At 34.2% G+C, this 23,644-nt stretch overlaps 1 protein-coding gene across 4 annotated transcripts in view; it reads right to left on the bottom strand.

Annotated features, from left to right (window-relative positions):
- LOC118744375 (EH domain-binding protein 1) overlaps window positions 1-23,644 on the bottom strand; it is a 47,023-nt gene that overhangs the window by 21,770 nt on the left and 1,609 nt on the right. The gene's annotated exons all lie outside the window — the stretch shown is intronic.

The following is a 23,644-nucleotide window of genomic DNA, read 5'->3' on the forward strand; positions in this document are numbered from 1 at the left end:
GCAAGACGGAACAAAGCGAAGCTGTTGGTATTCACACTGAACGAAACGATGCGCAGCTTTTCTCATGGACTCGACTGCAAAGATACCACAAAATTTCCCGTCAATGAAAAGCGGCAAAAATATTTGCTCAATTTTATTCAAAAGATTAGTTGTAGAATTCGTTTTTATTTGAATATTTCGATATCTTGTTTGCAGAACCGTCATGAAGCTGAAAAATTAAATAGAAAATTCAAAATCAAAAACTGTATTGCTTTCAGCTCCAAAACGCTTCCGAAAAAGCTTGCTGTATAAACACTTTCATATAGCTATAGCAATTTGAAAACTTCACTCAGCTCGGAACGGCTTCGCTTGGCTCGGCTCCGCTTTATGTGTGAACGTACCATAAGAAGGGAAATATGCTTTATATATATATATATATATATTTATATATTTTACGACTCTTTTTTGAGCTCATAATGAGGGTTACAACTCAGAATTCTGAGACTTTTCTGGCTCTAAAATAAGTCTGAATGTTTATAGCGTTCATATTGTAGATAAAAAAAAAAAAATATAAAAAAAAAAACGCAAAGTTCGCTGGTGGTGAAAATACAAGCGAATGTATAGTTATGTGTAAAACATTAAGACTACGGAAGGGGTTCATTGAATATTGACTGCTATTACTCATTAACCTAACCCACAGTTGTGAAAGCGACAACCCAGTATTAAAAGCTCCTTTGACCATTAACTACGGATAATTTTATATCATTTTGAACGCTTATCAAATTTTACTTTTATGCTATAGTTAATGAAATTTTTATGAAAATTTTTGGTTATTTATAGAAAAATAACAAAAAAAAAATCGGCTTGAAAAACATTGTGAATCTTTAAAACAAATCAACACGTGGTCACTTGTATGAGCCATCGTATGTTGTTTTATTTGATTTTATCAGCTTCCAAAAGTATGGTGTAATTAGGAATTGAAGGTCTATTCATTTAAGTTGTTGTACTTAACGGGAAGCTTAAAATATCAAAATTAGAATTAATTTTGATTTTAGAGAAGACTAAGTATACTTAACCACTGCAACAAATTTTAATTTTAATATTTTCACATATTGTATGTTCAAACAATTCAAAGCTTTCCAAAAGAATTTTGCTCAGTGGGATTAATATTGTACATATATACACATGTAGATATATTTCAGTTGCTACACAAACACACACCCAAACGAATTATCAGCTAAGAGTACTTCGAACTCAATAGCTGCTACTGTAAGAATTTTTATGTTAGTACATTATTAATGATATTTTATTTTACAGCCTGGCACACTCTTTATCACTTAAAGCGCACCAGCAGCAGCCACCACCGGCCGCATCAGGCAACCAAGTATGGAAAAAAAAAAAAAACAAATATTAAATAAAGTTGATACGAAGGAAAAAAATAAAATCAAACAATAAATACAACGTTGCATTGCAGACGCAATGTCAGGCAGCAGTCAGCCATCGAAGTTGCAACAGACACAACAACGAGCAGCCTAGCATCCCATCCACATAGTTTCCCTTTACGCTTTTATTTTGACTTCTGCGCTTTGAACGGTGCGCTATTAAGAGCGCTGATTGTGTCCGCATAATCTCTGCACTGGCGTCTGTTGCAACGCCCGCTGTCGCCGTGTCGGCATGACAGAACCGCATTGCCATGATGGAGGCGGCGCTAAAGTTTGCAGGCATGTCATATGTGACAGTGGAGTTATTGATAAAAAAAAATCACACTTTGCTTGGCGATAAGAAAATCAGAAGATTGTAAATTAATTGTAATAATAAAACAAGTAATTTTTAGCAAAAAAAAAACCGACTTCAACTCTCATATAAAAAAAATATATATATATATATCTCATGATCCAATGATCGGATCTAAACCAAATTAGTATGGAACCACCTCTGAGACACTACCATTCCGTTGCAAAAAGAATTATTGAAATCGGTTGACGTGGTCCAAAGTTATGCGGTAACATACATAAAAAAAAAAAAATAAAATATTCCGACGAACTGATAACCTCCTCCTTTTTTGGAAGTCGGTTAATAATACATATGTATGTACATTCATAAGTTTGCAGAATTTAAAAATCGGTTTACACTAAGAGCTCTTAGAAACATGGCGTCAAAAAGAATGGGATAAGAAAATGAGGAGTCTGAATCTCAGCTGAGTCAAAACTCGTGAAGAACATTTCATCCCTCTTAATTAAATACTTCAAATAAGGGTTAAAAAAACAAACGAACGGAAATGTACATACATATGTAGGTATGTATAGTGGGAGAAGCTTAAGTTTGAAAATCTTTTGCGAACAAATTGCTCGCTTGATTTAACTAGAAGCGACTTAATGAAGACTAAAGTTCGATTTATAAATTATTTCTTTATTTACTCCAACATATGTATGTATGTGCGCATAGTTTTGAAAGTGGTCTAAGAGATTTAAGGTCTTTTAAATAAAATGTATACATGTTTTACAATTGAATTTGTGAAGAAAAGGTAGATACTTTCATCCAATGCTTAAAATATATTTGTGTTGGAATTTTATTTCCACGTAAGTATACTACTTTTTGGCCATTATTCGGTTAAGTTTTAGGGCCTAACATATGTAGTTGTTTCACACTGTTATTTCAGGTGCCAATACATTTCGCAATGCAAATGTTTCTGTTTGTTCTATAAAAACATAAATTTTTTTATCTCATAATACGTAATGCCAATTAGTCAAACATTTGTCTACGTTACACAAATATCCATGCATATTTGCATGCATATGTACATATTTACTCAGGCATTTTTAAATTTTATTTACACTGCGAAACACAATATTTCAATTAAAGCAATTCAATCAAAAAAACAAAAAAGAACAATGAGCATTGAGCGCATGAACGATAGTTGCAAACATCAGCAAGTTCAACGCCCTCGATTTGGTTTTCAAATAAACTGATTGGAACGCTTTTAATGAGCGTCTTTTGGTAATTTAATATTTTAAAAATTTCCGAGACAAACAAAACACACCATTTACTTGAACACTTTATGCACACTTACTTTGCCAAGTAATAGAACTAACAAATATTATGAATTTATTATCTAAATGTATATTTTACGTCAATAACTTTCGTCTAACGAAATGGAATTTTACTATTTGTATAAGTTGAACTGACTTATTTTATTACAAAACTGCTATTCTCTTTTGACACTCTGCATGTGTTTCGTAACAAAGCGTTTTGTTTATTTTAGCGTGAAAAGTTTAAATTTTTTATCAGTTTCATCAATGTTTGTGTAGCGCCATAAAACGCATAGATAGCTGAATTACAAGAACAAAACCACTTATCTAACGAGCCGTTTAATACAATCGATTTATTTATACTTAGATACTTTTAAATATTTTTCATAAAAAAAAAATAGAATTATTAGCAAAACCCAACAAAACTTGATTGTGTTGGCTTAACAAATGAAAAAGTGGGGAAAAAAGCAAAAATAATTTACAAGGCGAACTTAGCACAGGGCGTAAGCAACTGGCTGAGTCAGCGGGATCGTCGGTTCGAATCATACTGAAAGAAGTCTGATGAGGATGTGGTGTTTTCCGAAATAGCTATCACTTCTACAATTTTTTCAAATTATTGTTGCTTTTCCACAATAAGTTTTTCATTAAAAACGGCCTCAAGCTCAATAAAAATTGTTGAATATTTTTCATAGTTTTTTAAAATAAGGGTTGCTGCTAAAATTTTTTCTTCGCTTTATTCATAGCTATCCAAATTCATACAAAAATTCATAAAATTCCAAAAAAAATGCACCCTGCAAGAAAAAGTTATCAATTATAAAAAAATAACCTATTTGTAGTTAATAAAAAAATAACTTTTGGTTAACTACAAAAAGCTACCTTGAAACTTGTTGAAAAGTAATGCAGGAGCCATGCAGACGTAATCGGAATTTATTCTCTTTAAACAAGTTTTTACTTAAATATCCCCATTCAAATTTTACTCTGAATATACTTTTTCTGCACCTTACGAATTCAGGACAAATAAAATAAATATCAAAATTTGATATTATCATTTTGAAGTTATGTCTGATGGATTTCCAATATGGGACCACCTATAGAACACAACAATATATGTAATGTTAAATAAATATGTAATGTTAAATAAAATAAGAGTAAAAAAAAATTTAAAGTATATTGTTTCTCTTATTGATATTCTACTTATGTCCAAAGGCAATTAGTTAAGAGTTGATTGACATCTTATGCAACTTGACTATTTCTGGGCCATCACCATAGAAATTTAGTTAGCTATCCTCAAAAAAAATATGCAAGTAATAGTGACCTTAAGTTCCTTCATAATCAACTTCAAGTTAACTTATAGTAAGATACATTTCCTGCAGGGTACGTATTGTACACATACACACGAGCACACACTTACACACATGTATCGATTGCATCATCGCTACTCGTATCCACCATCAATAACAACTTTAGCTGCCAGCCAGCAGCAACTTGTGATGACGAACAACATCATCCAACTCCGACAGCCAACAGACGGCGTCATCATGGCAACGTCATTACTCTGTACTTCGCTCTGAATGGGCGCTGTTGTCAACGCACAATGCTGTAGCTGTGTATTTAGGGGCTTTATTATTATTGCAAACTGTTGACAAGGCTGAGGTTGAAGCACTATTTGGCCAGCCGAATGCGCAAAAAAGAAACAGGCAAACATTTAAATGATGAAAACAAGCCTATGAAATATGAATGGTGATGTGATTTGATATTTATCGATTCAACTCCCTCGTACATATACATACTACATATGTACATGCATACATATGTCCAAAGGAGAGAGTATGTAAGGTACACCCTACTGAGAAAACCTGCGAACAAACTTCTGAGTCAGAACTACTACGATTTTGCCAATCTGCGGAGTGTCGCTCGATTTGGTTTCCTGTCTGAAGATTCATATCAGGAACACCTGAATCTAGTGTTGCCACAAAAAAATTACCAAATTCCTCAAAAACAAATGAAAAATCCTCAAAATCCGAACAAATTACTCAATATTACAGATATGAGTATTGTGTACTATAATACTATTTACAGGGGCATAGTATTAAAAGTATCGCCGTTATTTTGTATGCCTTGCTGCAACTCTACCAGTGCTCAATCTGGTCCTCAAGCCAGTCCTACACATTTTTAAACTACTAAATAAACGTTCTACTGTTTACGGGTTATATTAGTAAAGCAGATATATGATTTTTTTAATTTGGAAGCTTATATGAACCTGACGAATCTCTTACTTCAAAAACTTTTTTCCTATCATCAATATGAATATTTTTATGATCAACAATGCGTTTTCTTTCCATTCGTTATCGAGATTATGCAAGTTCAAAATAAGTTGAAAATATAACGGCGGAATGAAACAAATTTTCGATAACATTTTCGAAGAAAGCCAAACACCGGAACCGGAATAAAACTAAAACTCTTTGCTTGAACGAGTCATGTTTGCGTGGTGTATGGCGAAATGGGAAAAGTAGGTTTGAAGAATGTTTGACAAGCCGCTTGTGTGGTGTATTTCGCTCTTTATAAAATTTCGGGAAGCTTTTTGTTCAAAAATTTGCAGAGAGATTTAACAACTCTGTTGTGTAAAATATGGTTGCATTTATTATCTGCAAATATATCGAGAGAAAATTCTTAAAAAAATTCCTCAAAAAATACTCAAGCGCACCCGAAATTCCTCACGTTTTGAGGAATTACTCACAAAGTGGTCACACTGCTTGAATTGTACGCCAATGTTAGACTTTATTAGCCGGCAAGGTGTGTGAGTTGGTTGGTGAACGAGTATGCAGCTCGTACCGTACTAGACTTCGTCTGTCGATTTTTGTACTCTAGTTGATAACTATAGCTGTATTAAATTTAAAATTGCTTGCATGAAAGATGGATTTAACGAAAACGAATCCAGCTTCTTGTTGCACTGAAGACGAACCAGTGTGGTGGTAATGCATTTGCCTACAGCGACATGTATGTATACAAAATATTTGCAGATGCAAGAATATTTCGCTTCATAAATACATACGTAAATATATGCATACAAATGTATGTATGTATGTACGTGCCCTTATTCAGACCACTTGAACATGTCGTTTTTCATGCTCACAAGCTTGTTTCCTGCACTTCGTTCGAGTTCACTATACAAAAAGCATAAAATGTGCTTGCATATAGAGTTGTCAGTTTAAGATGTAAATGTAAATAGAAATGATTTAAAGCTGAACTGCATCTAGAAAATCGTTATCCAGTTAAATACTTCCCTACAATGCGCCAGTACATGTTTGTCAGCTTAAACTCGTCTACAAATCAACTATGGTATAACCATGTATACATATGTACATTAGACTGCATCACAAAAAAAAGTTGCAGTTTTTCCGGCGTGATTACAAAACCTAGTATATATTTATGACTTCTACCAAAATATTTCGGAAAAATATTAAGATTTAAGCGAGCTGGACCAGTTTGAAAATACCTCTAAAAATGCGAGGTTTTTTGTGAATAAAAATAATTTCTTAAAGGATTTTTTGGAAAAAATCTCCTCAGATAACAAAACGGGTTTGGCGTAGTTTTCCAAGATATTATTAAGCCATTCTTTGAAAAAATTTCAAAAACAGTATCAAAAATCTCATTATCATGATTCCGTAGAAATTTTTTTTTTAATATATTTTGTGCAAACTTTTTTAAGCTTAAACTGTTTAAGGTTTTTTTTTCAAAAAAAATTACAAAAAAGACTGTTTTTATTAATAAAAAAAACTAAATTTTTTGAGGTATTTTCAAATCGGTCCAGCTCACGTAAATCTTAATATTTTTGTGGAATATTTTGGTGGAAGTCTTAAAATATATTATATATTATAATTCCAGTGGAAAAACAGTACAGAGTTTTTTTTGTTTGGGGAGTGATGTACATATATGTAGTGCCAATAGATATTCCACTGCTGCTGGCCTCAACACCATATTTACTGGTCCCGAAATAGCAGCTATAATTTCTACCGCTTTTTCGGAAACACGGTTAGTGGCATAAAGCTCCATAATGCCAGTATTAATGATATTCATTTTTAATTGAACTAGATAATCAGTACAATACAAGTAAATTAATATGTATGTACGTTAGGGTGTCCCAAAAAGGCATGTGAAAAAGTAAGGTCGAAATTTGTATACTCTCACCCCCTAGGATTGTTCTATAGCTAAAAAAATATACTCCTCAAAGTTTTCTATCTATTTTATATGGGGAAAAAAACAACTTTTCTTAGAAATGGTATAGAATTCTTGAAAATCACTATTTTTCGATCGGAAAACTCTGCTTCTCTTCAGGAGACTCCCAATAAAAATACCTAATTGTTGATTTAACAATTTTTTTTATAATATGTAACTATATTTTAAAGGTCCCCCAAAAACCCCTAAAATGCAATGGGGGCCCAATAAAAAATCGTTAGTATTAAAAGGTAGTTAAATAAACCACTGGGTGTTTGTATTGGAAGTCTCCTGAAGAAAACCAGAGTTTTCCGATCGAAAAATATTGATTTTCAAGAATTCTATACCATTTCTAAAAAAAAGTTGTTTTTCCCCATATAAAATACATGGAAAACTTTAAGCGCTCTGAGCGACCGCTAACTATTTTTTCTTTTTTTCAAAGTACTTGTTTTGATTAAGAACAATCCTAAGGGGTGAGAGCATTGAATTTCCAGCTTTATGTTTTTTGACCTCACTAATGTATGTATTATATGCATGTATTTATGTACCTCATGGCTATTGTAATCAATCTCGCCGTATTACAATGAGATTCAACTTTGTCATTAATGTTACAAAGATTGACCAGCAGGCCCGCATTGTCTATAGATCTGTTAGTTCCGGCGCATAATTCAAATCACAATTAAGCCGCTCAAAACAGTAATTTAGTATGGCAATAACGATAGAAATTTCAGTATCAGTACAAGCATAGGAGACATTTATTACATTCGTGCATAGCGTGTGCTTATTTTATTTATATGCAGCTGATGACTTTGTCACCTCCGACACAAACAATTGTGTGGTCATAAAATGTCAGAAACGAGCACACAATGAATTATCAGAGTGTTTTATGGATTTTTGGTTGTGATGGTTTGTGAATAGGGAAGAATAAAAATGCATAAAAAATTAGACAAACCTAAACAGATTAAAAAAAAAATATATACTGTTACTACCAAAATTGAGCGTACGGCTCGGTAAGGTTAATATTCACAAACTCCATTTAAATCCAAGATGAATGATACTGTGTACAAAAATTAAAATTAAGAAAAGTCTGCAAAGTTTCAGAAAAATCGCGAACTTTTTAATACGAATTTCTAAAAAGAATTCAGGTAGAAGCATGGACATTGGTAACATCCGATGAGGCGGCTCTTGGAGTATTCAAGAGAAAGATTTTGCGGAGGGTTAACGGGCCTTTACTACGGGCATTGGAGACGGCGAGTACTGCAGGATGTATGAGATTTACAACGCTGGCTTGGCCATGTCGTTCGAATGATATATAAATAATAAATACGATATTTTACTGAAAAGTTCATTGCTGCACTTACGTGATGTTGCCTATTATAGTAGTAAATAAAAACTAAAAGGGCGTGCATCGAGCTATTACCGTTTCTAATTCTAATAAGTACTGCATTTTAAACTTTACCTAAATTTTTTTTTTAATGCCAGTTGGGCTACTCTGACTGAGAGCCTCCTATAGTACATAAGTATTACATAAAACTCAGTTGTATAAAAGTCTAACATTTCAATAAATAAATGAACAAATTTTCAGTATTAAAGTTATGCCAGCCTAAAATAATTTTTACTTACATATTTCTTAATTTTTCGCTTAAATTCACATCTCCCCCTTAGTCGACAACCTTATTATTTGGAATAAATATGCAAATGTTTTCTAGTTAAACTCAATTTGTATTTTATGAACTGCTCGCTAACCAGCTCGTATATATTTATGTATGTATGTTAATATTTATGCACATACCGACGTAGTATGCAGATGCATGCATAAATACTATTTACTTGTCTCCATTGCCACTTATGTATGCACTTATGCTACACATATGCTTGGAATGTATGTATGTGAGCATTGTTTCCGATAGGGCTATCGCTTTACACTAAGTAGCAGCTCGCCGAAGACAGCAAGGGGGTCCACATTAATGCACGACAAGGCACCACAATATAAACCAATGAAACGCTCAAAACAAAAAAAAACGCGAAAAAGGGGGAAGCAAGCAAACGATGAAGAAGCTGATAAAAAAATAATCATTCATTGTTGAAGAAAACCAAATGAAACCACAAAATTGTGGCGCTGTGCGTGTGTGTGAAGCAAAGTGCATTTAGGGTGAGAAAATCAGTAAACAAAAACAAAAATTAAACACAGCAAAAATTTAAAATTTTACGTAAAACGAAACTTTAAATGATAATGTTTTTCGATATGCAAATCAATTTTGATGTGCTAAGGCAGCGCTGTAAATTAAATTAGAAAAGGAACAACGCTCGTAAGAAATTATTTCATTGCTGGATGGATAGAGAAAATTTTCATTACAAATGTTTTAATTTACTTCGGCTTAATAATACATATATTTTTTCAAAAATATTTAACGTTAGACGTTTTTCATTTTTTTCTGACGATTTGAGTGACCTTTTCAATGACAAAATCATAGAAAAAAAGGTTTTAAGAGCATAAAAAAAAGGAAAAAAGGAAAGTTCGTTAAACTTTTGTTAACGTTTGTTTTTATTGTGCTTACATTTGTATGCATATATTTATGTATATGTATGTACGTAATGGTACGTATAGATGGATGCGCCGATACGGCTAAAACTTGAGGGATAAATCAGGCAAAAAATAAATGAAGAAAAGTTCACGACGCTTTTTATTAGGGATATAAAACAAAATGTGTAGAGAGCAGCACAACACAGTGGGGCAAGCGCGATTAGATAGTCTGACTGGTTGTTAGAGAGGCAAATAATTGAAAAAATAAAATTAAATTAAAAAAAGTAAAAAATTATTCCAATGCACAGTTTGTAGGATATCAGACGAATAGAAAAAACCTCAAAAGCATTCTATAGAATTTATATGGGCGCGCACAGGGTTAAAAACCACTCTGATCGTCGCTGATTTCATTGTGGTAAACAGGCCGATTCTACCATAAAAACAAGTTTTAAATGCAAATGAACTGTAGAAGAATATTCGTTATGAAAACTGTAGTAGTTATATTCGGGGTATTCATATAACGCGATAAACTGATAGTAAACATGATAAAATTATAGATTCCAAGAAATCTATAATTTTAACGCGTTTATCGACAATAAATTTGTATGCAATTTATAATTTTATCACGCTTATCGGCAGTTTATCGCGTTATATGAATGCCCTTAATTAATTTTAAAATTACACATTTCTCTCCACTCTAACTCCACCGTGGTCAATACACAAATAAATTCAAATTTTATTGCGCTTTGAATTGTTTTTGTGAACTCCACAGCGTCAACAAGGATAACCAAGGATCGCTCAAGACCAGCACACAAAGCGAAAAAGCGTAAGTAAGAGTGGCTGGCTGGAGGAACGTGCTCGCTTCAACTTCATCGATTCTTTTGCCACCGAACGACTCACAAAACATGGCTGATGTTAATGTTATTGACTTTTGAAGAACGAAACGGTAAATGGCCGCACATGTACAACAATATCATTGCCAAAGCAGAGCAGACAAGCAAGCAACCCTCTGCTTGGGACAAAGCCATGAAATCGAGTTGAGTCAGCAACGGGTTGCCGTAACCCCCCAAAAACGACACTCATTTCCTCTTCCGCTGTCGACACCAGCGCACAAAAGAGGAAGCGCACTTCGAATAGCTGCGAATTTTTGGAATACATTGTTGTTACTGTTTTTGTTTTGGTTGTTATTGGCAATGGATTGCAAGGCTGGTCGGTTAGTTGCGTAGTTGTTGTGTCGCCGCTGCCAGAGTCGGTGGCAGGGTTTACCAAAAACGCTCCCTTAGGCGTTGTGTACTGTTTAAGTTCTATGCAAAGTACTAAGTTGAAATGGAGAGTTTATTATGTATGTATGTATGTGGTAGCAGTACTTTTGGATGCCTTTTGCCGAAAACAGCTGAATTGGCGCAGGATGTTTGTACATTTGTTTGTTTGTGTTTTCAAATGAAACTCCGGCTCTTACGCAAAAAAAAAAAGAAAACAATAACAAGCAAGAAAATGTAATTTAGTTAATGCCAATTTAATGACAGCGGCATTATGCCAGTAAATAACAAGTAAGAAAGTCTAAGTTCGGGCGGAGCATTAGAAAATATAGTTTTTCGCATTTCTGAAAACTACCGTTACATGGTAAGCAGGGTGGTTTTACCCCTATTTCAAACATCTTCGATAGAACGTTCAGTTAGACATAATGAGATAAACTTATATAGTTACATATATGTGGGAGGTATCACGCTCTTCTTCGAAAATTCTATAATAATGTTACTTATTTTCAAGGGATTGTTTTTAGTATCAATTTTGAGTAAATTAGCGTTCTTAAATTTCGTAATATCGAAGCAGTAAGTATTTCCGAAATTTACCGTTATATGAAAAGTAGGCGTAATTTTAGTCCGATTGCAATAATTTTCGACGTTTTGCTTTTATGTGGCGTGCACCATAATCATACCGATACAAATTGATCCAACAGTTACCGGGATACACATATGTATGTGGTCATAAGTGGGCGGTGCCACGCCCATTTTCCAAAATTTTAACATACACGTATTTTTTGCAAAAGAATTATTGCAAACATCAATTTCGAATAAACTGATTTTGAATTTACTGATTTATCGATAATTTCTCTAAATTATCGTTATATGGAATGTGGGCGTGGTTATTTTCCGATTTTAAAAATTTTCAGCCGTTTGGTCCTGCGCCGAGTTTTGGAGAAATTTATGGACATGTAAACATAAGTCCAAAAATTTTTTATATTCTTACTAGCAGACCCGGCGATCTTCGTCCCGCCCAAAATTAATTTTTTTATTGGAACTTTTGGTCCAACATTTTCGCCAGCAATTCACGTTCACGTTTGGTTTTGGGGTCGACAGAAGGCATATCCTCCATTGCCGTATTAAATAACCTTGACGATTAGTTAGGATTAGACATGGGTTAGCCAAGGATCAGAGACATGAGCCTCTCAAGTTTGAGTTTGAGTTGTGTCATTATTACGGAGGACCATGGATATGTGAATTCATATATTTCGATAATGAAATAAATTCGAGTATAAATACGATTTTTAGTTACATATACATATGTAACTCAATTTCAGCGCCACCAGGCGGCAAATATTTTTTGAAAGAATTCTTTTTCCTGTTATCGATACATATTTTGAATCTGAGGATAATCGGACCATAAACACGATTTTTGGTAATAACTCGACTCCAACGCCACCTGGCGGCTCTTTTTTTTGCAATGGTATTGTTTTTCCTATTGTCAATACATATCTCAAATATGAGGCGAATCGGACCATAAATATCGGTTTTACTAATAACTCGACTCCAGCGCCACCTAGCGGTTGTTTAAATAGTTATTCTGCTATTCGGAAGATAGACAATTTCAAAAAACAAATATCATAAAAATCGGTCCAGCCGTTCTTGAGTTATAAATGGTGTAACTAACACGACTTGTGTTTTCGTCTAAAAATCATTGTACGTATCAATTTTGAGTGAATAAGCTTCATTAGTTACTAAAATATCATAGTTTTCGTATTTCTGAAAACTACCGTTATATGAAAGGTAGATATAGTTTTGCCTGTTACAAACAACCGCTATGTGAACAAAGTTATAATACCCTTGTGCACAAGTGTGCTCTGGTATAAAAAAAGGCTGTAACTATAATTGGTAATGGCAGTTTAACGCTGCAATGTGAATTGGCCTTTGTTGATTTGGCCTTCAAACATTCATTAACTCCTGTTTCTATTATGAAGTATATTTGTATTGACTGTTTCTTAAATGTGATTGTTGACGATTAAATCTAGTTCTAAATCTGCTACATGTACATATATAAGTTCATTAATAATCACGCTCGTTTTTGCTTTATACAAACATTTTTATTTTTCTATGTTAGTTTGTGTGGCATTTGCAAGAAGAGTAAACGAGTTGTTATGAAGTAATTACGTACTAACTTGGACGGGAAGTGAGTCATTTTTTATCACAATACCATGACAACGTTACATAAAGTGAGGCACTATCGCCAAGTTAGGGTTCTAGCTGAGTGAACAAAGCATTTTCGCATGAACATAAAAGCAAAGCAGCAACGTGCTGGGGCTAGATAATTGTTGGAATATCGCGAAGGACTGCAACTACATTGTTTTGGAAATTACTGTTGCATGATTATTCTTCCTAAACAGTGTTGCCCCGTCTGTGCACTTTTCCTACAAAAATTGGTATAATTTTTTTTCTTTACCCGGAAAATGTTTGTTGTGTCTCGAGATATTAAGTCAATACACTTTTGGAGATCGTGTGCGACCTGTGCCTTAGAATGAACATAAACAGTTATACTTTTTTGATTCTTAAAACAAAGTGAAGATGGTGAATTCGGAACGAACATCCGCCAAACCCTGCCTAAGTTAATTTCGTAGAAAAAAAGACATTAAATATGGCAAAAAGATACGAAACTTTACTTTTGGTGGGTTTTGAAGTCTTTGGTTGAGATTTTGGCAGGGAAAATACATTCACAAGAGGCAACACTGTTCCTAAAATTAAATTCAATGACATTGATAATTTCACCTCTCTTCAGTTATTAACATTTCTATCAGCGCTGCGTTTACCATGGCGCTAGTAGCGCAAAGCGTGCCCGTAGTTAAATGGTTAGCCAAATTGTTCATTAAGCAATGAAAAGCAACTTGCGTTACCACGTTGACATTTTTAAAATCATTTGTGGTCAAATATGACGTTTTCAACTATGGAAAGCTTCCGCAAAAGAAAATTTAAGTGAGAACTATCGATTCTCTCAAGATTCGTTCTACAAATGATGAGTTTCGGCGAATGTTGAACGAATTTCATCAAACCAATAAGAAACGAATTTGAAATATTGTCTGTCAAAAAGATGTTTAGTACTTTTACATATAATACTAGCAAATTACCAAAAAGTTATATTGGAATCATTTTTTATTTGCTAATGATGCAAAGTTTCCGTTTATCTGTGGAAGTATAGGGCGGCTGCTTAAGCCCGAGCACAGTAGTGTTTCAGTAGCTGATTTCTTCTTAAAAAACGAGTGTCAATATTTTTATTATGATCCAAATTTCTTAAAAAGTTTTATAACTGATGAAGGGACGTGAATATACGAGATTGAAAGGCAAATAAGCCAGCAAGAATCAGAGTGGAGAACAAAAGATAAGCCTAAGGATAAGCTGACTGTTTTTTTTTCGATATTCACGGCGCTTTTTTTTTTGTTATGAATTCCTCCTAAATAGACAGGAGTTAAATAAGGTATAAAAACGCTTATGAAAGGAAAATTCTTGTATTTCGACATCCGTCATTCTAGCTGACCCGCTTTTCTAAATATTGATAATAATTTCTTAGAGAGTAGGTGCTATTTAGGGCCACAAAAATTAATTTAGGTGCTCATTTAGTTTCCAAGAAACGCTCAAAAATGTATGGTTCAGCCAGCGTGACTCTAATTGACCCAACCACTAAATTTTAGTCGAAAACTGGTAAATATTTATTATTTACGTGCTATTTAGGTGCTTTTTAGGGCCACCAAAATTAATCTAGTTGCTCACTCTGTATCCGAGAAATTCAAAAAAAACTATGTCACTACTGCTACGGACGTTTTTTTTTCAAAAACAAACAAAAATTCACCAAGTAGTTCTCGTTTTGCTCTTCGAAGAAGTTTAAAGCTACAGGTGATACTTTGTAAGCGACAACATAAATTTTAACTTTTAAATGAAAAATTAACAACTCTCGTTGGTTTTCAGACAGAATCTATGTACTTAATTCGAAAAATGGCAGATTTTGGGAGTAAAGGGCGTTTTTCCAGACCTAGTGGAACGTTTTCGCATACCAAACTGCTGGCATTACTGAAAGCAACTCACAGCTGACGTATGAAATACATACAAATATAACTTGTTTAAAACGCAACTTCAGAGCCAAAATACCAAGCACGCAATGTCACCTACTCCATTTAATTACTCGAATGTGTATGCCTAAAAATATGTATAATAGCTATAGCCATTTATAATATTAGTTATTATGGTACATATTTTTAGGCTCATTTTTAGCATAAAAATTCGAGCTCTATTACTTACTAACACCCCGAAAAATATAGATAGCTGCTGGCATAACATTTCTAACATTTCTGATTTGGTCAGTTCTGTAAGCAATTGTTACACAATTTATTCTGCGGCAAATCAGTACTTATAGACATTTTTTACATTATCGATTTAGAAAACTTTTAAAATAAAAGCAAAATGCGCCACCAATAAAAGAAATGATTAGATTTACTTATGCTGCGCTTTACCCATTTAGATACGCAGCAAAGTGCTTACCAGCGATTTCAATGAAATAAATGGGATTGCGAGCTATCTGTTCTAAAATTTTATTGCTACTCGAATGCTTGAAAACCCAATGCAATTGTCTGGCAACGAAGACGAGAGGTCGGCATTTTGTGCGTGCCATTCAAACCTTCGACACACCCTCGACAGGGTAAACAGAACCAGTTATGTAACTCGCCGGCTGATAAATTCACCAAAGACTAGGCGATCTCACAAACAGTAGGCCATTGCTTTGAATGTGGAGGGTTGCATGTGCATGAGTGCGATAAAAATTAATAAATATATATGTATGTATGTATATTAGGGTGATCCTTAAATGTAGGAAACAAATTTTGTGATCAGATTTTCTAATCCTCAACCCCTACTTCGATGCTACTATAGCCGAAGATATCACATATAAATTTTGGTCCCGATTGGAGACGCTCCAGGCGTGTCCCACAGGGGTCAAAATTCAGATTACCCTATGAAAACGTCTTAACCAACTACCTAGTATCGATTTTGGATATTAAATGAAAAAAATAATTAATTTTAATTTTTTGTGTCCATAGTGGAATCTGAACTTTGCCCCCTGCGCGACACGCCTTAACCGTCTCCAACCGAGGCAAAAGTTTATATGTGATATCCGTGACCCTAGTATTACCGATTGAGGGGGTGAGACCGAAAAAAATCGTTCATTTGATTTTTTTAAGGACCACCCTAATGTATATAATACAAGTTTATATGTTATTTGCTTGAAATTCATTCAGTTAGTTGTGTTGTTATAGTTAATACTCTCATTTGTAGTTGTTGAAAAGACAAGCGTGAAAAATACGACACACAAAAAAACAACAACAAAGCCAAATTCAAAAGCAAAGCGCTTAGGACCGGTTGCTCAATGTGTGATTAACACAACTCGGAGGTAGAAGCTCCGGTTAAATACGACTGCTTAATCGAGCACATGTTATATGATAACCAGACATTGAAGAACAAGTCCTTAAAGTTAGTGGCGGTTAGCAGCTGAGTAAGATGTGGGGACAATATGACAGCTTATTGATTTTCATGTCATGTGAAAATTTCTGTTTATAGTCGGATCAATTATAGAAATAAAATATGAGTATATGCAGGTATGTATGTATGTATATTTGAAGGGGTTGCTAAACATACGTACAAATGCGTGAGTTTGTAATTAGAAGGGTTTAAAAAAGGTATTAATCCAACTATTTTAAATCAGAAACACATGAAGAAACTACATAAATATTTCCGAGCTTCAGAGTAATCGGAGTATAAAATATTTACTTCACTGAAAGAGATAAATTTAAGTGGAACATCTTACGCCTACAACACAAATTAATTTACCAGTTTAGAAAGCTTTGATTTTCAAAAATATAATAATAATAATAAATCAGACACAATGATACATTCTTTATACAATTTAGAACCAAGAAGCCTCAATGCAAATAAAGTTTTCATCGGGTAAATCAACACAGACACTTCCGTACATAGTGCATACATGTGTGCAGGTGGTGAAGGCGTGGGGCATCGGAGCTTGAGTGCAAGTGAACTTTTAGCCGCATTTCGCTCCTCTGCTGTTTAGCAAACAGACGTTAAGAAAAACAAAAAAACATTGGCTTTCGGGGTTGGTGGCGCTGCTGCAATGAGCTCACGGGGAGATTGAAGGCAGCAAGCAAGCGAACTATTAAAATGTAGCATCTGGAAGCATATATAAATAAATTCAAAGCACAGCAGGCGCATTGGCAATCCAGCCATGCAACTATTGCTGGAGATCTGTCTAGTCGCCCCACTTCTGCTTTGTTTGTCAATTTGTCTGTGTCGACTAATCACAGCGCAATAGCGAGAATCACTCACTGGCAGACAGATATCATACACAGCCGATTTGCATTGGCGAGGGATAGGACTCGTTCACGCCTCACCCAGGCGGCAAGTGAGAAGATTGACGCAAAATCGCTTTTGTAGGCAGAAGACAAGTGAAAAATCTAATTTAACGCGTTCTTTTGTGTGTCTAATTGAATTCAAAACTCTCTAGTGGAAATGGAAGACAGCGCAGGCTGCTGCAGCAACCTCGAGACAGTAAATTAGGCACCTCAGGGAGCAAATGGCTGGAGTTAATGCAAATAGCGATGAACGGACTAGTAAGTGCAGCAGCTCAAAAGAGGATCATTGAATAAAATAATTACATTCTTTCAAACTCAGAAAAGCTGAGGTATTTTACGCTTCTTCCTGAGAGAACCTTCTGCCTACTACTTTATATAGAATTAGAAGAATTTGCAATTTATTCGATAGCATTTACAGCGATGCTAGCTTTCGATCGGAGCCTCTGCTTTAAGGCCGCTGGGTCTTCGAAAAATCGCCGCCAATAACAAAAAACCATCAAATTCGAACAAAATTAAGTTGTCTAAGTTTGTATACACAAATTATTATAAATTTCACAAGTATTACTGCACAATTGCGTGGATTCTACAACAATAATCCGTATAAGATATTATTTATCTATTAGCACAAACATTGCGAGTAAAAGTAAATAAAGAAATCAGCAGACTAAGCGCAGTGAAGAAGGAATTATGAACAAAGCAAAATCAAAGCACAGCAAAAAGAAACAAGAAAAGCCAGTAGTAGTAGAACGAAAAAAAAAAAATTAAAAAAAAAATGGCTAAAACGACAGGTGGCGAATAAACAAAGAGCGTCGTCGGTGCTTTCCCTCGCCCCAACCCTTTGAAAAGCCACCACAAAGCGCACAAGCTATGGATTTTATTGAGCTTTGACTTGTGTACTAAGTATATGCTTCGCAAGAAGGTTTTTGGTGCCGCTATGTGGATAGCATGACATCAGCTGCGTAGCTGGAAATGTTATGGGAAGAAAATAAAATAAAATACGTAAAATTTAATTTTGCATGGCTCGTCGAATAAATACATTTAATATGAATGGCTTAAGGGGAAAGAATCTTTAAATGTGGCATAAAAAATGCAATTAAAAGTGAATTAACGAAAGTAAAAAGCAAAAACAAGAAGAAGAAAAAACATCAAAACGTTTATGAAATAATTCATTGGTGCATGCAGCGATCAATGAGAAATATATTGTACACAAATTGGGTGCAACGAGGGTGTTATTCGATTTATTATTTTCTCTGCTTGTTCGCTTGCAGTCTCGTTTCGCTATTTTTAATAAGCAAACTTTTGCCTGACTTTGTTGGTGTTGCAAGCGCTCGTGTGCCTGTTTACAGTTTTCAATGTCGCACACAACAAACAAATTTGCCATTTAAGTACATAGAAAAGCAATTAAATTTGCAATAATATCAAGTTATGAACAAAAAGCAAGCCGAAAAAAATAAAATTAAAAAAATAAAATTTAATTACGTATTTTCAATGTTTATCCGCCGAATTTTCTGCGAAAACCTAATATTAGAACGTTGTTATTGTTGCTTTCTTTGACATTGAAAATGCAGCCAAGAATAGAATATTTCTAAAATTGCACAAACAAAACAATTCTCGGACTGTTGCTACATATTTTCGCTGCAAGAGGATTTTAATATTTTTTTATTCCGAATTCCACCTAAATTTATCGAAACCCAGTGGGAAAATGTAATGTATAGTAATCGAACAAATAATCAGTAAAAAACCCCTCTTGTTCATACCTCAACTTAGCAAAAGAAATATCAATTTAAACACAAAAGAGCGTAAATTTTTCTCAAATTCTAAATCGGAACACGTTTGCCTCAACCAATTCAAAGCCAAATTCAGAAACAGCTACATATGTACGCGGAAAAATTGTCTATAGAAGAACACCTTACAAGACCACTGGTGCGTTATTTGCTACAACAGGAACAACAATTCTTCAATTTTACATATACATATAATAGTACAATAAATCACAAATAGTGCGGAAATTTTATGATTAGCGAAATACATATACATACACGTACGAGGGAAATTTGAAAAGTCAGTGACTTTTTGAATAAAATGTGGTCGTTTTTGCTTAAAATCTCTGAATAATATTCGCCAGCGATCGTTTTGCCCGTTTGAAGATAGTCATGATCTTATTGACCGACAGACTCACTTTGGCTTTCTTTGATGCACTTCTTGATTGTTCTTTGATCTGTGGTGTGTTGTGTGGTGGATCCATGTTTCGTCAGTGGTTACAAAAAGACGCAAGAAACTCGTTCGGATTGCGGCTGAATATCGCCGGTGATACGGTTGCATTTGTGGTCGAGGTTGTGCAAGCGCAGCACACATGGCACAGATAGCTTTTTCATATCCAAATATTGTGATGTACCCACTCAGTTGAGATGCTTGCAGCCTCAGCCACCTCACACACTTTCATTCTTCAATCGTCCAATATCACTCCATAAATTTTTTCAAAAGATTTCTGGCCTGACGACCTCTTGGGCGATCTAAACGTTCGGAGTCACTTGTGCTGGCTGGTACGACCACAACGGAGCTCAGTAAACCACTTTTTAATCATTGAAATTGATGGTGCAGAATCCGCATAGTATTTATTAAGCCTTCCCTTGGGTTCGGTAATGGAATTTTTACGCAAAAAATAATGCTTATTCAGCACACGAAATTCACTTTTTTTATTTTGGTTAAAATTCAAGGGGTTGTCTGTTTTCAATGGCTGTCCAACACAAACTATTATTAACAATTTTATAGTAGTCTACTCATCGATGGCAGTTGACGCGAGCAGCATTACATTTAAAGTTACTGCGCGGGAAATTCAAGAATTCACTGACTTTTCAAATTGCCCTCGTCTGTACATATATATGTACACAGAGTTGCGGGTAAAATGGCATTCACCATTGAGACAGATCAGTCAACAACATACATATGTACGCATTTGTGTGTTATAAGCCTACACGTATGTATGTAGTAATTCAGCCAACAAAACAAATTGAAAAAATTCGCACCAAAAAAAAGTGACGTTTGTGTTGTTGTTTACAGTGGCAGCAAATCGTTGTGCGAAAAAACATAACCACTAAATCGCCTAGATATCTACTTTAAGCGCATAATGAGACATGCACACACACAAACACAGATTCACATGATTTTGTTTAGATCGAGTTGCGCTACCCTTTTGAAGTGCGGCTTAAAACCAAAGGTAAACCCGACTCGCAGCCAGCCGGAGCGAACTGAATTGCAATGAATGGCAGAAACGGCAAATTATTGTACATACAGTGACTCAAACAAGTGAACACATATTTTTTTTATTCGCAATTTTTTTTAGGTAAAATTTGTTAAACCAAAACCATACCATATCAAAGTTTCAAACTTTACTTATACAAAATTTAGGAAAATTCAACAAATTTTTATCAAAATTTAAAACTTTTTGATCTAGATCTTTAGAACATTCATGGGTAAGTGGCAGTTTTATAGCCCATGCTATTTTAGTCTGAATTATACTTTTATATTAATAGAAAAATAACAAAAAAAAAATTAAATATTTATAAAACAATGAACAGGTGGTCACTTGTTTGAGACACTGTTTGTATGTTTGTATGGCGAAGTAAAACTAACTTTATAGAACATATAACAGTTGGAAAGGCGGTAGGTGAGGCATGGCAGAAATTGTGAAAAACTAAAACAAATAGAAAAAGAATGGATTTACAAATCATTTGGAACGGTGCGCTGACATTAATACATACCATATAAACTACGTTGGCTATGTATGTACATATGTACAAACGCATAAACATATGCGAATTTGAACAGTTCCACGCACACACTCATATGTATGTATGTATATGCACAATTGCATGAGCTCATAATGGGGCCGCCAGCATACAGCTACACAATCTAACGTCTGCCCGACAATTGACCGCGACGCATAGCTAATGTAGAGCGATTACACAGTAGAAAATACAAGTTATAAATTACTGCTGCAAACTTGCATAGAAAATGTATAAAAGCAAATTTGAAAAATACTGTTTTTACATTTCTATAGATCTTGCTTTTAGCTCAAATAATGGTAAAACGACTAAATACATAGTACTTCGTACATACCTACATACACAAATTCATAACTCAAAACTTCACATCCGATATCTGTTTTGCTACTATGCGCAGATTTGCGTCTCAGTTATGCGGCTTTGGATTTTTTCAGGATCACTTCGATCAAGGAGAATTCAAAATGGCGGCTAAGAGTTTCAAACAAATCCAATTTTTTTTTTTTAAGTTGGTCGCCCTTTCGGATCCGCTATTTTGAATTTTGAAAATCTGACATGAGATTCGTAATCAGTAGCCCCGGAAACTCACTGGGAACGAGTTTCAACCCTTGACAATGCTTAAAACGTTCAGTACCAACGTTTTCATTTTAGTATTTTATTTTTTCAAATTTGATTGCCATATTGGATCCGCCATTGTGAATTTAAACAAATTTACTTAAGATTAGTAAAAAAAACTCCCGAGTGCTGGGTTTCGAACAAATATAAAAAACAGACCAATGCGACCTCTAAAAAAAACTTTTTTTTTAATAAAAAAAATAAATAACAATAATTTAATGTAGCGTTTGTGAATTTCCAAAAAGAGTGTTTTTATGAACCACTCTAATACATACATTTCTATAAGTAACTCCAAGTCCTTTTCTTTACACTTTTTTTATGCTGTAAGTAGTTAGATGTGTTTTTGGTTAGTGCATTGGTGTCTGCAATTTAGTGTACTGGTGTGCATGCAAGCCGAATGAAAATTAAAAAATTCGTCATAGACTTGAGCAAATGTCAAAAATGAAGTTATCCCAGCTGTAGGGATTTTTTTTTGGCAATCAGCTGAGACTGCTTTTACTTAGCAGGTTGTATGTATGTATAATGATACAAACCTTTCTAATGAAATACGGATTTTTTTTGGAGCACAAAATTTTCTTAGTGCAACTGTTTTTGAATGGCAAAAAATTTATGCTAATTTTCATAATGTTTTATTTGCTTTAATAAGCGTTCAAAAAATTTACATACTCAAGCGCTTCCGCTCTTTTCACCTATTAGAAAGCAAATGGAAAATATGTGTGTACTAAATATGCAAGTCAGTCTGTACATTCGCACTGCTCGTCAATCAAAGTGGCTCGGATTTTATGGAAATGCGTACATACTTGAAGTACATGCAGGTATATATATCGCGACACCATTTATTTTAAAACACTGCGGATACATAAATAAATGAGCTACTCAAATTTTGTATGCGGTCTGTGGTGAGAATATTCATTAAGTATTTGAACAATAAGGTACCTACCCAAGCATGTACATATTATGCAAATACATAACTAAAAAAAATGACAAATTTATATGCGTGCGCAAGTTTGCCTATAAAAATATTGCAAGTATCTAGCTACATATGTACGTATATATCCACATGCATATGACACCCTCAAAAATGGAATATTTGACATAAATTAAATTGGGTGAGGAATTTGTTTTTGTGGTGTGTTTAAGGCAAAAATGTATTAACATTTTAAGAAAAGGAAAGCCGAGGGGTACTTTAGAATTTTTTATTGAGTTAAGCTCAGCTAAAAATAGGCAAGTTCAGTAATGTCGAAAAATCATAAATTAGAAGAGGACAACCAAGGCGAATTCATACAAGGTGGTGTGACCGGAGCAGCTGATTTCCAGGCGAATTGTGCCGATTGTCAAAATTACTTGTTTGTTGTACATTTTTTGTGTTCTGATTGCCATCGTGCGTATAATTCGTTAGTGTAGTTTTTTTTTTGCCGCTACCAACCTGTATGAATCCACCTTGAGGACAACTATGTACATAGAATTTACATTCACAATATTTTCTAAGTTAAAGTTTTTTGTTGATTTTTTTTTAGAAAAATACAAAAAATGTTCATCAAAATTTCAGACTTTTAACTGCCGCTTCAAACTTACACTTTAATGTACTAAAATTAAATGTTCTATAAACCTTCATAACTAAAATTTAGTGCAATTATTTTGAATTGTTTCTAATTTATCTGGTGGTTAATAACGAGTTCGACTCTCATAAAAAAAAAAATATTAAATAAATAAACAAAGGAAAATTAGCCACTTACTTAATTAGTTGACAAATTTAAAATGGAAACATTAAATAAATGTATATTATAAAAAATAGCTGGCCGTTGGAGCCACAAATTAGAGG

This window comes from Rhagoletis pomonella, unplaced genomic scaffold (genome assembly GCF_013731165.1).
Source record: "Rhagoletis pomonella isolate Grant_MI unplaced genomic scaffold, Rhpom_1.0 Rhpom_scaffold_00008, whole genome shotgun sequence".
Classification (NCBI taxonomy): domain Eukaryota; kingdom Metazoa; phylum Arthropoda; class Insecta; order Diptera; family Tephritidae; genus Rhagoletis; species Rhagoletis pomonella.